This window comes from Protopterus annectens, chromosome 5.part1 (assembly GCF_019279795.1).
Source record: "Protopterus annectens isolate FY-2018-M chromosome 5.part1, PAN1.0, whole genome shotgun sequence".
NCBI lineage: Eukaryota > Metazoa > Chordata > Ceratodontiformes > Protopteridae > Protopterus > Protopterus annectens.
Window position 1 is genome coordinate 25,650,561 of NC_056736.1, and position 12,274 is coordinate 25,662,834.

The window sequence follows — 12,274 nt, forward strand, 5'->3', positions numbered from 1 at the left end:
TTCCCACCTATCTGTTGAAGACAGGAATTTAAGGAATGGGTTGTGGAAATTATTCAGGAGGTATTAGATAAGATAGAAACATTTTATGAAAATATAGCTAGAGAATGGAATAAAATGAAAACGGAATTGAAATGTAGGGTGGAAATAAAAGAAAGGAAGATATGGTTAAGAAATAACAAGAATTATTTAGAGAGCTGACAAAGTATTGCAAAATAAGAGGAATTTCACAGAACAAGAAGACGAGCAACTACAGAATGCTAAACTGATAATAAGGGGCTACCTAGATAATATGCATGAGTTTAGAAAGAGTGCTGTTAAGTAACTATTCTTTGATAATAACTCTAGAGCACAAAAACTTTTATCACAACGACTCCGACAACAGAAAGTAGAAAGGGCTGTCACCAAGCTAAGGAAGCCTATTACAAGGAAGGTAGCTAGGGATCCTATAAAAGTATTAGAAATATTTTGGGAATTCTGTGAAAGTCTGTATAAAGCAGAGAAATATGCAAATCAAGAAAAAGTACAAATGGAAATGTTTATGCATACATACACCTAAAATCTGAACCTAACCCTACACTAAACTATACACACACCACTAACTATCCACTTACCTTAACCCAAACCCTAACCCTAAGGTCCGTCACTATCGCACACTCACCTCACCCACTACCTAACCCTAACTCACCTAAACCGCCCTAACACTCACATCAACACAATCTCACAATTACCTGAACCCAACCTGTAACTTTCTACCACAGCACTTAAAATACTGAAGCAACAGAAACGGACAACCAAATTCTTTCCCTAGGAAAACATTCGGGTTTCTGTTGCTTCGATATTTTAATCTTTCGCTCACATAAGTTCATTCAACCAGCGTTCACTTTTTTAAGTGTTCGCTGATCTAATATAGACCCATTATTTTATATCTGACAAAACCAGAAAGAGACATTACAGTGGTGTGGAACATATTGAGACAGTTTCAAACATTTTCAATACAAAATCAATGAAGCAAAAACGAAAGCAATAGCAGTAAATTATGTACTTACATACGAATTCGTTCAGCAATCTCCATATTTATGGGGACATGATAAGATGAAGTATTTAAGAGTATGTATCAAAAATGATACTGAGTGGCAGCTAAGGATATGTGGGAAGAGACTAAATAAAAGATACTATAAAAATTTTGAAAATGGAAGCTCTATATTATGGATATTGATAGTATGATGTGAGCAGTTAAAATGTTTTTCATCCCGTTAGTCATATATACTGGTCAGGCTTATTTTTGTCAACTAGAGGAGAAGTTGTGGATAGCAATTAATAAGGAGCTGAAGGATTTTATCTGTGAGGGGAAGATGGCAAGAGTCAAGTGGGATAAGCTTATTCTTCCAATGAACCGGGCGGATTGGGATTATCTGAGTTGAAGTGGCATTTCAGAGCAGCATAGTTAAGGCTGCTATACATAATACAAGCAGAAAACTATAGTTCAAAGTGGAAAGAGATGATGATGAAATGGGGAGAGATCAAGTAACAAGGAGAGATTGAGATTTTGGATGCAGACCATTAAGGAGAACAACAGTAAACATACAGAATATTATATTCATAAAGTAGCAGAAGGTCTTCAAGAACTAAGCCAACACAGGAATGGAATAAGGAGAGTCTGCCGATAGGGATGACAGCAATTATGGATACAGACAATAGGCAAGAAGGGGCAGGAATATTTTGGAGAAAACTGGCAAAGGAATCAAGGTACTGGGAGCAAATAACTAGAGAGGGAAACATTATAGAATGGGAAGATACCAAGGACTTATTTAGACTGCAGGCTAAAGATTGTCTTCCATATCAAGAATTGATAGGGTATAGGCAAAGAGAAAGAAATGGGGGGGGGTCCAAAAAGAAAGACCATAACTGGTTGAGTTTTTAGTAGAATCTAGAACAGAAGTTGTCATTAAGAAAATAATAATTATTAGAGCAAATAAAATATTGCATGATAATAAAATAAATCAGAGGATGTTAGGAAGAACTGGGAAGAGAGATTAGATAAGCAATTCACAAAGAAACAATGGGGGCTATATGTATGTCTCCCAGATATGAAATACAATTTAGAAGATTTTGGATCTTTCCCTGGAAGTGCTTACATACATAGATATTTTTATACCCCAAGCAGATTTCACATAATTTTTCCTCAGGTAGACAGCAGATGTTGGTGGTGTGATGGGGCAGAAATAGGTAACAGGGAACATATTTTCTGCAGTGCAATGAGTTGGTAGACTTTAAAGATTCTCTGCAGACTGCTCTTTTAGAGATGCCGGATGAGCAATTTGTAGTGACTAGGGAAATTATTTTTTGAGCTATGATACAAACTCAGAATTGCCTAGACATAGTAAGGCCTTGCTGAGTCTAATTACAATGGCTGCCAAAAAAGCAATTACTAGAAAATGGAAATCAAAGTCTAAGCCAACTTTACCAAAAGTAGTGAAGATAGTAACAGAGTTAAAACAACTGGAACTTGGATCATTGGAAAAGGTTAGGAGCAAATTACATAGGAAAAAATAGGACTGTGCGATCAATACATGCAGAGGAGGAACAAGGTTTAAAAGAAAGCAGGATTTGAATGGGCTATGTACTGGTTAACACCCAGTGACTGGATATGCTAAAAGTGATGTATAATTTTTTGCAGCTGCAGTTGTATCAGCACGGTTTTGAATGCACAATGTTTACAAATGAGATTGTGTCACTATGGTTTATTGTCATTTATACAAATATAACATGGCCTATGTCATACATGATAACTTAATAAAGATGTTTCTTGTTTCAAAATAAAAAGATAAAGTCACTGATAAATCTGAAAAAGAAAATTTTTTGCAGCAGGATGCTGAATCACAGAGGTAAAGTAGTCTGTAACTATGGAGGTAGGTAAAGTAGGCTCAAACCAAAGATAGGAGACCATGCAGTAGATTGTAAATTTCAAGCTGTGCCTGTGCCATTTAAATGTAAGGCTTTTAAGTGGAAAGGATTACACAGAAAGTACTGTAAAATAAAGAGGTAAATAGGAAAGTAAATGCATAAAACAAAAAATACCAAGTTAGGGCTAAAGTATTGAAAGAAGTATAAATTGTTTTCTTCCACCAGGAAATTAAGACTAAACAACTTGTGAGTTCTTTCAGGAATTAAACAAAGCAACACTCGGAGGGTAGTAATGGATGATAGGTGATTATGAAAAAAGGAAGAAACACACACTGCTTAAACAGTTGGAGTGAAACCACACCAGCAACTTTATACACTACATGGGCTAAATGAATCAGTCAGTGTAAGAGTGGATGCATGAATCTAAATAAACCAAAATTAGAGGTGTCATGAAATAAAATAAAAGTAGACTTCCTCTTCAAAATGCATTGTATTGTCGGCATGAATAGAAAAAAAGAATTCTTCCAATTTTTCATCTGTGTTGCATACATTAGTCATTCTGACAATGGGGAATATTAGCTTCAAACCGGAGAAACTGTGGTGAATGAATCATAGCCAAGCACAGATGTAAGGAAGAAATAGCAGTGTTTGCTATAACAACAACAAATGTAGATGTCTGAAGTTCAAATTATGGTGAAATGTAAAGAAAAGTCATGCAACATATGTCCAAAACTAAAGGAAAAGCAATAAATATACTTTTTAACTTGTTAAGGAAAGGGAAAAAAGCATGGAAATATACTGATGCTAGCAGCACAAAGCAGCAAAAATGGTGCCCAGCTACATCATACCTCTAAGCCTATCTGGACAAGTGATACTATTATATGCTGCATAGGGAGTGCAGTGTTATCAAAACAGTCAATTTGGGAACAAAGGTAGAACATCGCAAATCACAAAATTAAGATATGTTAGCCAGAGGGCACACAATGCTTACTATCAGTTGTGAAAAAAAATATACACTGTAGCAGGTTCATTGCTGCACTGCAATAACAGCATTTCAATATTATTACCGATTAGAAAGTTGATTGGCTCAGTTAGTGATCAAAACCAAATTGCTTAAAGTAATACCTTTTCTTAACCAAGTATTAGAAATATTAGAAGTCAGTATAAAACAATATGCAGTGAAGACAAATAAAGTATGAATGAATGATTTCAGAGAAAATATATATGAATTTTTACAAAACTGTTTTTATTTCAGTGATATAAATCCACTTGTATCCACAAACTGAGAAGTAGGGAATATGATGAGAAAGTACAAAAAAAATGTGGGCAGGGAAATAGAGTTGAAAGACCTAGTCAGAATGCAGGGATTACAGCAAGATGAAGGTAACTGATAGGGGAGAGTCAAAGGAAAGGAAGTCAACAACTCAGCTATAGTTAACATGCTGAATAATAAGAATGTTCGTATTTCTTTACAAAGTACAGCTGATATACTTAAACTACTACATGCTTCCATCACAAGAAAGTGCTAGGGTGTAATCTTTTGCAAATGTTTGCAATGTAAGGTGAATTGTACTTCTCAACTAGTGAAACATATGCATAAAAGCTTGTAATTGTAAATTGTATTTATTTTAGCACGTATTTTATAAGTACAGGTTATGTAACTGTGTTTAGAAATGACATGTTTGTTAAAGGTTCTTTATTGGTCTATATAAACCACGGATGTCCAACAGGTGGCTCTAGGGCCACAGTCCTGCCCTTCAAAGCATTTTATCTGGCACTCGGTATGTTCTGTAACAGAGTATTTTGAATGGACAGATACATGTTGGACATAGTAATGTTTCCCCCCAAACCTTGCCAAGCATGGTAAGTGGCCCCTGAACTGTATAGTAAGTGGCCCCTGAGCCAAAAAGGTTGGACACCCCTGATATAGACAGAGTGGTAAAGCTGTCATTGATTTAGGCTGTGTAGTTTTGGCTGACAACCTGCTAGGCAATTACAATAGGAATGTTCATTCCAACTTTCAGTATATGCTCACCAATCCAAATAAGACTTTTAATGTCAATATTAGCCAAGGCTTGGAATTGATTTCCTGGAGTGCTGAAGCAATAGTCAAAATAAACTGAAAGTAGTCACTGTGAAATTATTTGAAAGCTCATATTTATTTCTAACAAGAAAACAAGCTTAAAAGGCTGTGTGAATAGTGGCCTGGAAAAGGATATTTTAATTCAGCATGTTCCACAAAGTGTGCAGTTGGAAAATTATTTTAGAGGTCATTGCCATGGACATTGCTCAACAATAAAAAGGATTCAGAAGATCATTAGATAATTATAATTAAACATACCCACACAAGTATCTCAGCAAACTGTGAATGCTCATAAGATCGAATATAGACAAAGTAATAATTTTATACCAAACAGTACAATGATCAATCCTAACAAAAAAAAAAATGAAAATCATATTTTTTTCCAAAGAGGTAAAGCCCCTATATACCCCATGCAGGGGGGCTGCTCCTCCACCATGCCATGCTAATTAAATATACCAATTACAAGATCACACAATGGCCAGATAAGGGCAAATTCCCTTACCCTACTGCATCTCCATTTCAAAAAAAAAAAAAACTGCTAGCAAAAACTCCATAGAAGATAACATACACTTACATGGGCATTCACTGCTATTACCAAATCATTTTGTTATTCTAACGTGTTAGCAACCACACATATTCTACAAGGAAGAGTGATATTGGATAAGTTGTATTAACATAATACAAATGATAATACCCCACAATCTGAGTTTCTTTTTTATATTATCCTATAAATTGAATAATTTTGTAATTATGAGGGGTGGGTGGTCTTAATGTATCACTATATGGCTCCTAGTAAACACAGGCTTCCTGTAGACATCATCAGATTGTTAATGGTTGCACAAGGTTCAGTGGTCTGGATGGATAAGTGTAATCTAGTGGCCATGTCTGAGTTGTTGCACCACTGTGTAAGGTAATTTGCTTTATTTTGCCATGCAAAAGGGTTTCCAGCAGATTAGATTATTAGTTCATATCACAAAATCAAAGGGTGTGTATAAAAGAGATAATCTACAGTATCAAATGGTCTCTCCAAATATTCTGCATTACAACTGTATATAACTACTAAGAGTTAATTTATATTATTACCTCCAATGGAGGCTGGGCCACTTGATATTAAAAGGGAGGAAGGGGAAAAAAAGGCTGATTTAAGGATTTCTTGGAATAATCCCATGGGGAAGATAAAAGCTATCTAATCTGTCTCTGGGTTGTTCAAACTTGAAGGTAGTAGCCTCACTTCTAGGGCTGAATCTACTGAAGTCAGAGAAAGAAAGAGATTAGTTAAAGAAGTGGAGAGTATGTCAGAGATAATGGAAAGACACTTGAAGGTAGTATGTCCTAAAGATAAACTACTGTCTCAGAGAATTAAATCAGAATAAAATGCTTACAGAGTGTGTTATTGAAGGTGCATAAAATGGTAGAGATATAAACTTTTCTTTTGGGACAAGGGCTTTAATAGACCCAGTATTACAGTGTTTGCATTTAAGGGAAAAATAATGAGGTTGCTATTAACTCATTACTGAATAGGGAGATTATTACTGATGCATAGCTATTAAATGAGATACTCTTGATGGAATGTGTGCAGAATGTGAAATACATCTAATACTAATGACTGCTTGAAAAGCATTAACCTACCTTGTTTTGCACAAGAACAGTGACTGATCCTTCTCCAGGTGTTTACAGGTACAGAAATTCAATCTGTTATTAATGTTGTGACATCACTTAAAACCCCAGGGTTGAAGGGTTTTATATTCAATTTTCATAAAGTTTTTAAGCAGGACTTAACTTCATCACTAGGGAAATATTTCATGGACATTATTGCTAAATGGTTATGTTCATAGAAGTACTTATTTTATTAAAATCCAGTACGGATTCAACTAATGCCTTTTTTTTTTAATTACATGCCTTTCTGTAAACGTTCTTGCCTTTAGAGTAGAAAAGTTTTTTTTTTTTTCATTTATCTTCCCCTTTCTACTGTTCCAATATCAATACCTATGTAATATGTTATTCATTTCATATATTTTATTTTCTTAGTAATTTTATTTTTCTTAGTAATTTTGGTAATTGCATTGTTGTTAATACTTGTGTCAGTACTAGATGTTCTCCTAACTAATTTCTACTGTATTGGAGTGTTTCTCCCTGGGTTTCCACTAAAAATGGGCTATTTGCCCAGTTGGACACTACCCTGTTAATAAAGGCAAATAAATACATAAATAAATAAATCAAATAATAACCATCACAGGCTTATAAAAAGCAGGAAGTGGAGTCAAGACACAATTAGAGTGTGGATTAACCTTCAGGCTTGGGTTATGAAAACTCAGATGTTAAGTGTCAGCATTACTAATCAATTTTAATAAAGTATATTACTCAGTGCACTAGCCATTTTTTTGGGCTGTAATATAGAAAGTGGGGGCTTCTGAATGTTACACTAAGGCCTCTTAGCTGTAGTGTGTTAGTCCATCTGCTGCAGTATCTTTTCATAATGCTTTTTTTCTTAAATATTTTCAAGCTTAATAAATGGACTCACCTGGATTGTTCCATGTCCTCACTACAATTTGAATTAGTTTCTTTTGTGGTTGATCACATACTTTCAGCAAATCTTCAATGAGATGCACTTACTATTGTGAGGCTAATATTCTACGTTTGTCTTGCTATAACTCTAATTTATCTACCTAATTCAAGGTAGGCTATAAGGACACAGTGCATGTACTAGATAAATTTACTAAAGTCTCAGGCCTGGCAGTTAACAGAAGGTCCCAGATTCTTCCCAACAGTATGATTATATTAAGAGAAGTACATAAAGTATTAGATCTTCCTGTTAAATAATCAAGGAAAACTTATAGCTGGGAATTAGATTATCATTAATTTTTGAAATATAAGTTAAAATAAATCTTAGAATCCTGCTGACTCAGTTTGGAAGCAAACTGATGACATAAAGTAAACGGTTTGTGAAATTTCTGAGCAGAATGCAGATCATAAAAATGATGGTTCTTTCCAAAGTTATTTTTTTTATTATTAGACATTTACTATAAGCCGTGATGTCAAGAATAATTGCTAAAATACAGAGAAGAGAAGAGAAAGTAGTTTCTTATTGATAGTGGACATTCCCAGTGCATATGGGAAGAACATGTTTATTCAAAGAAGAATGTTTAGGCCTTCCCTTAATAAAGTATTATGGCATTGCAATAATGGATCGCTTGCTTATGAGAACATGAGAGGCCAATAAATTGGTTTGGTGTGTTCTGAATTGCATTTTTCTGTACATGTAAAATGATTTTAGTAACAAGGTCTCTAAACATCAAAATTCATTTCAGCAAACAATGGACTTTTTTCCAGGGTTAGGAACCACTCAACCACTAGCATTACAGAATACACACCACACTAAATCAAACCCACCTAAGAAAGCAGTCAATCACATATGATGAAAGAAAGGAATGGAACAGGCTACTCATCTATGTCAAGCAAAGTTCTTCATTACCACTCTTCAAGACAAATCTTGATGAGTGGATGGGAAATAGGAAATAAACCCCAGGGATCACTTCTGTGTTTCTGCTCGACAGTGGCACTGGAAAATAACTTTCTTGGGTAGCGTAAGCCAGGGAACCTTCTTGGCTAGGCTTACGTAGGCCCTTGGGCAGATAGCCTAGTACCAGCCTATGAACCTATGAATGTACAGTCAGATCATATGAAAATGAATGGAAACACTAAACCCACAAAATTAGCAGTAGACAACCTCCCAAGTGAATTCCTACAAATTGCAGCTGACACCCTAGCCTACCCAATATCAATCTTGATTAACCGATCTCTGTCAGAATGCTACGCCCCTACACTATGGAAAATATCACACATAATTCCCCTCCACAAAGGCAGCTCCTCCACAGAACTAACCAATTACCACCCCATAGCGATTCTATCTCCACTCTCCAAAATACTAGAGAGATGCATTCACTCTCAAATCTCAGACTACCTCCTCACTAACAACCTCTTTTCTAATACTCAGCATGGGTTCCAACCAAACCATAGCAGCACTGCTGCCTTACTCTCTTTTACTAACACTATCCTTCACCATAAAAACAATGGCCATCTCTCCTCTGCTACTTTCCTAGACTTATCTAAAGCATTTGACATGGCCCCACACAAACAACTCATCTCTGTTCTCAATAACCTATCCTACACTTAATCAGTCACCAACTGGTTTCAGAGTTACCTGTCTGACCGCCAGCAATCTGTTGTATGGCAAAATGACATATCTCCCCAACTACCTGTCTCTATTGGTGTTCCCCAAGGATCCATCCTTGGACCCCTACTCTTCTCTATTTTCACCAATAATCTAGCCTCTTCCACCAAACATGGCACACTCATACAATATTCAGATGACTCAACCATCATCTGCTCAGCCCAGTTCCTACTCAAACTGCAAAAGGTCAAACAGGATGCTTTTTCCTCTGCTGAAACTTGGCTATCCGTTGCTCAGTTAATACTCAACCCAAACAAAACTAAACTCCTCATCTTCCAACCCACCAAACATACTCAGAACAACTCTCACTTTAAGATCACAGAAAAAGACAAAACCACTATCCACCCAACAGATCACACCAAATTACTAGGAGTTGAAATAGACAACAATCTCAAATCTGACATTCACTTATCCATAACCATAAAAAAAGTCCACAAAAAAACTAGGAGCCTTATACAGAAATAAACAACTCCTCACCAAAGTAACTAGGATTTCAGTTGCAAATTCGCACCTTATCTCCACCCTACTTTATGCCACTCCAATATATACCAACCTAAGGCAATGCGATCTAAATAAACTCGAGACCTGTTACAACAAAATCACCAAATTTGCCACTGGGGCATCCTACCACTGTCACCACTGTCTCTCACTTACTGAACTAGGATGGCTAGAACTCCCTCACCTCCTTCAATGGTATCAACTCGCACTTGCCTACAAACAAGTAAACCATCCTCTAAAGGTCCCATCCCTCCAGAATCTACTCCAACCCTATCTCACCATCAGACCCTTATGATCCAGCAACAAAAATCAGTTACAGGTTACTAGAGCCAATAACACTGCTGGAGAAGCACTATTCTCCAGTGCTAAAGCCAAATTATGGAACACCCTCCCCCCCACAATAACCCTTGTACCATCATGCACCCACTTCAAAGCTTTACTTAAAGCACATCTAAAAACATGCTGGCTATGCCCTTGTAACTCTCCCCTCTAACTTCTCCCACTCCATCTACCCTTTACCTCTCTTCCACCCCACGAACTACCTTTGATTACAGCAAGCTCTGATACTTCCATGCCTATCTACTTATTATACGGCAGTAACTTATTACTGTAACAATTTTTAATATCTGCTATAACTTTGTGGATAGAACAGATGCTAGTTATCTACTGAATGTACTATGTTCTTCATCTGTAACTATGTTTATAATATTTTAATTGCTAGGATTCTTCATCTGTAACTATGTCTGTAATAATTTAATTGTGGAGCTTTTCTCCCCAGGCCTCCGCTGAAAATGGACCTGCGTCCAGTCGGACTTTCCAGGTCAACAAATGTGAATAAATAAATAACTAAACGCTTGCACTTCATCCCCCACACCTCCACTAACTATAAATACCATCTATGAGATGGTTCATTACTGTTTGTTAGTAGGCTGATTAAATTGTAACTGTTATTCTAAGCCTTTGGTTGAAGCACTTGGGCTTCAGACCAGTTGTTTTACATTAAGAAGGTTTGTAGTCTGCACTGTTTTGGCAGGACAGGTAGCTTACATCCTTCTAAGTTGGGAGTTGTTGATTGAAGGCATAGTGTCTGTTATTCTAAAAGTATATTAGGTCTGGTTTAAGCACTTGGACTTTGAGCCAGTTATTTTACATTAAGAAGGTGTGATCTGCACTATTATGGGAGGAGAGGTAGATTATGTCCTTCTCAGCAGGGAGTTTCTGGTTAAAGGCTTATTGTGCATGCTTACTGGAACTGTTTCTTTCTGAAATTGGCATGCTTTGTTTGCTGTAGCACAGACTAAATTCAGACCTGCTGAATCTAGCTTTGTTTGTATAACTTGAGCACTAATCCAGACCATCTTTTTTTGGAGACGGTTCCCTGCACCCTAGTGGCAGGAGTGTGCAGTTAGAACTTGTCTGATCAAAGACTGTTGGAACAGGGCTCAGTTTTTAGCTTTTTATTGGTTAATTGGTTAATTTGTTTAAATCAGTTTGCTCATTTGCTACTGTTATATATAAAAAAATACACTTTATGCATCGCCGCTTAGCTAGGGTTAAACTATTCCCTGTGCCATAAAGTCTGCTCTTCAAATTTTCCTTAGAACTAGCCAGTTTTTTTTAGTTTTAGCACTCAAATCTGTTTCTTAGAGCTAACTTATTGTAAGCACTAAATAAGCTACAAATTATTATAGCACTCAACGTTCCTCACTTGTTTAGAGGAAAACAGTTTTTAGATCTTAATAAATAAGCACCTAAACAGGCATGTCTAAGGGTCAGCTCCCAGTGTTTTCTCCTGTCTACCTGATGAACCTGGGCATCTTGGGACAATGCAGCAATTGCCTCATGTACACAGACAACTATCTTTTCCTACCACCCAACACTACAACCTGTGAGAGATGCACTTATATAGCCAAACTGGAAGCAAAGCTCTCTTCACCACAAACTAGATTAGACAGTCAAGAGGAGAAGGCAAACACTTGCACCACACCACACACATCACATAGACCTTAAAAACCTACACCACCAAAACACACACACAGCAACACAAAACACACACCTAAATTCGCAAAGGCTCTCAATAAAAATCTACTCAAGCAACAGAGACCTCCAAAGCAGAAATGCAAGCAACCTCCACCCCATCACAATCCAAATGACACATAGCCCACAAACTCAGCATGCCACTCAACCATAGCCCATAAGGCATAACAACATACCCAACACGATAGTCATAGGTGACTCTATAGTCAGGCACACTGAAGTTCCACTCACCAGGCTAAACAAGGAAAAGGTTACTGTCAGCTGCCTGTTGGGTGCCAGGATCCACCACATAATGCACGCACTTAGGTCATGCCACAACAAGTACAAATATGACTCTGTTATTGTCCATGTTGGTGTGAATGACCTGAGACATACCTCCCTGGGCTACATGAAAAGAGACATGGAAGAGCTCTCTGATCTTGTAGCCCAGGCACGTATGATCCTAGCCCTGAGTAGCATCCTGCCATCACCCAGAATGATACCAGAGTACAAGGACAAAATGACTGACTTCAACAATTGGA